Source organism: Dasypus novemcinctus, chromosome 14 (genome assembly GCF_030445035.2).
Source record: "Dasypus novemcinctus isolate mDasNov1 chromosome 14, mDasNov1.1.hap2, whole genome shotgun sequence".
In the NCBI taxonomy this organism is placed as follows: domain Eukaryota; kingdom Metazoa; phylum Chordata; class Mammalia; order Cingulata; family Dasypodidae; genus Dasypus; species Dasypus novemcinctus.
The window spans coordinates 80,045,020-80,048,714 of record NC_080686.1 but is presented as its reverse complement, the minus strand read 5'-3'; the positions used below and the strand labels follow the sequence as shown (position 1 = coordinate 80,048,714).

Below are 3,695 nucleotides of genomic sequence, written 5' to 3'. Positions count from 1 at the left end.
AAAGGAAAAAAAATGACAGGATGGCCATCCCTTGGCTTCCTTCCCTCCCTGCTCCTGCTCCTCCTCAACCCCCCAGGAATGACCCCTCATTGGGGTCCCTCAGATGAGGTCAGCAACATTGAGGGGCATCTCCTCAATGGATGTGTTGTAGAAGGTCTCAATGTCTTGAAGAGTCCTCTTGTTTTCTTCTGTCACCATGTTAATAGCCGCACCCTTACGGCCAAAACATCCACCACGAGCAATTCTGTGGATATAGTTTTCTCTGTTGGTGGGAAGGTTATAGTTGACGACTAAAGAAACCTGTTGCACATCAATGCCTCTGGCCTGTGTCAAGAAAGATGACAACTTCAGCATGTAGATGAGCGAAGCCACAGTCTATCCAAATGGGACTTAGGTATGTAGGCAGCCAAAGGAAGGCAAAAGGAAAAACATCCCCTCTCTCTGGAAGACCTTGGGCTTGCCAGATTTTATTCCAAGTTGCTACTTTCCCGAGAGGGGCATTAGTTGTCCCCTTGGAGAGGAAATCACCTTGGACTCTTTCTCTTTGTTTAACTCCCATTTTTTCTGGCTTTTTATTTCCAACACTTCTATTCTGTTCTCTATCTTTTACTAACTCTTTATCTTATTGTCTTCTTTTCTCTTTCCCTCTCTCCTGATTACACTAGCCTTTTAATTCATACTATATTCTTCTCCATATTTAGTTACCCATTTCATTGTAGACTCCACTTTCTTATACCTATAACTATGCACTACTTACGTGAGTTTAATACTTATTTTCCTAGGGCTTATGCAGTTCTACTGCTAACATTTACTAACAATACTACTATTATACTTTTTCTTTTCTTACCTCTTTTGCTTACCCTGCCCTTAATCTTTTTCCTTCAAGGTAACTTAGACAACAACAAGGTAATAGAATAAGAAGATCAAAGTGTCAAATAGAAAAATTATCACACACACACAAAAACAACACCTAAAAAAACCCTGAGACTAGAGGGAAAAGTTAATCAACTGAATGAACCCATGAAGATAAAATGATGACCAGACAGCATCAAAAAAGTACAAACCAAACCAATAATCAGAAAGACATGGCCCAGTTCAATGAACAAATTAAAAACCAGGAAGAGAAGTACAACATCAAACAAGTAATCAAAGCTCTCCAATCAAATATCATGGACCAATTTAATGAAGCAAAGGAAGAGATTAAGGATATTAAGAAAACACTTGGAGAGCATACTGAAGAAATTGTAAACATATGCAAAAGGTAATGGATATGATGGTGATGAATGACACCATTCAAGAAATCAAAAATATGATCTCAGCAAATAACAGCTGATTTGAAGAAGCAGAGGAAAGAATTAGTGATGTGGAAGACAGTACATCTGAAATCAAACAGATTGTAGAATTAATAGATAAAAAGATAGAAAAAATCCAGCAGGGACTCAGGGATTTGAATGACAACCAAAAATACACAAACATATGCATCATAGGCATTCTGAAAGGTGAAGAGAAAGGAAAAGGGTCAGAAGGGATGTTGGGGAAAATAATGGCTGAAAACCTCCCAAACCTATTGAAGAAGATGGATGAACATGTCCAGGAAGCACAGCACACCACAAACAGTATAAATCCCAACAGGCCTACCCTAAGACATATACTTGTCAAATTATCCAATGCCCAAGACAAAGAAAAAAATACTGAAGTCAGCAAGAGAAAAGAGAACCTTTACATACAAGGGAAGCTCAATAATATTAAGTGCTGATTTCTCATCTGAAACCATGGAAGCATGAAAGCAGTAGTATGACATAGTCAAGGTACTAAAAGAAAAAAAAAATCCAGCCAAGAATACTCTATTCAGCAAACATTCAAAACATTCAAAACATTCAAAAACAATGGCATTCAAAAACAATGGAGACTCCAAAATACTCACAGATAAACAAAAACTAAGAGAGTATGCCAATAAGAAGCCTGACCTTCAAGAAATACTAAAGGGAATTCTGCAGGATGAAAGAAAAAAAACAGGAGTGACAGAGTTGGAGGAGAGTGTAAGAACAACCAAAAAGACAAAAAGAGAATAAAAAAACATATGATATATACAAATCCAAAGTAAATATGGCTAATGTAAGCAATTCCTTGAGCATAACATTGAATGTTAATGGATTAAACTCATCTGTGAAGACACACAGATTGGCAGAATGGATAAGGCAATATGACCATTCTATATGCTGTGTACAAGAAACCCACCTTAGATGCAGGGATTCAAGGAGGTTGAAAGTGAATGGCTGGAAAACAATCTTATAAGCAAACAATAACTAAAAAAGGGCAGGAGTAGCTATACTAATATCAAACAAAGTAGACTTTAATGCAAAACTATTTTGAGAGACAAAGATGGACACTACATATTAGTAAAAGGGATAATCTTTCAAAAAGAAAGAATAATCATAAACATTTATGCACCTAATCAGGGCACCTCAAAATATTTGAGGCAAACACTGGAAAAACTAAGTGGAGGAATAGATGGCTCTACAGTTATAGTGGAGGACTTTAATACACCACTATCAACTTTGGACAGAACATCTCAAAAGAGAATCAATAAAGAAACAAAGACTTTGAACAATGTATTAGAGGAGCTGGACCTAATAGACATATACAGAACACTATATCCAAGTACAGCAGGATATACATTCTTCTCAAGTGCACATGGATCATTCTCCAAGACAGACCACATGCTAGGTTACAGAGAAAGTCTCAGTGAATTCAGAAAGATTGTAATCATACAAAATAATTTCTCTGACCATAGTAGAATGAACTTGGAAATCTGCAAGGGCTAGAGACCCAGATTAGGCACCAAGATATGGACGTTAAGCACTCTTAGACAAACAGTGCATCAAGGAGGAAATATCAAAAGAAATCAGTAACTACTTGAAACTAATGAAAATGACAACACAACATATCAAAACTTACGGGATGCAGCAAAGCTGTACTGAGAGGGTAATTCATAGCCACAAATTCATGCATCAAAAAAGAAGAAAGAGCTAAAATTGAAGACCTAACTGCACTGTTGGAGGAAATAGTGAAAAACAACACCAACAACAAACTAACCCCAAAGGAAGAAGAAAGAAAGAAATAACAAAGATGAGAACAGATTAAATGAAATAGAAAATAAGAAAGCACTAGAAATATAAAACAAAGAGCTGGTTCTTTCAGAGGATCGATAAAATTGACAAACGCTTAGCTAGACTAACAGAGAAAAAATAGAGAAGATGCAAATACACAAAATAAGAAACAAGAAAGGGAATATCACAACTGACCACACAGAAATAAATACTATCATAAGAGGATACTTTGAAAAACTATATGCTAACAAGAAGGACAATTTAGAGAAAATGGAAAAATTCCTAGAAACTCATAAGCAGCCTACATTGATCAAAGAAGAAATTGAGGGAAGTGGACTTGGCTCAGTGGTTAGGGTGTCCATTTACCACATAGGAGGTCTGTGGTTCAAACCCCGGGCCTCCTTGACCTGTGTGGAGCTGGCCCACACGCAGTGCTGATGCACGCAAAGAGTGCCGTGCCATGCAGGGGTGTCCCCGCATAGGGGAGCCCCATGTGCAAGGAGTGTGCCCCGGAAGGAGAGCTGCCCAGGGCAAAAGAAAGTTCAGTCTGCCCAGGAATGAAGCTGCACACACAGAGAGATGACA

General features: G+C 37.9%; 1 non-coding gene across 1 annotated transcript; it reads right to left on the bottom strand.

Moving 5' to 3' along the window:
• Positions 1-394: 394 nt before the first annotated feature.
• On the bottom strand, positions 395-535 carry LOC111767342 (small nucleolar RNA SNORA67). Its single transcript, XR_002799187.2, has one exon. It is a non-coding gene; the product is annotated as a small nucleolar RNA SNORA67 (small nucleolar RNA).
• Between the last annotated feature and the right edge of the window lie 3,160 nt (positions 536-3,695).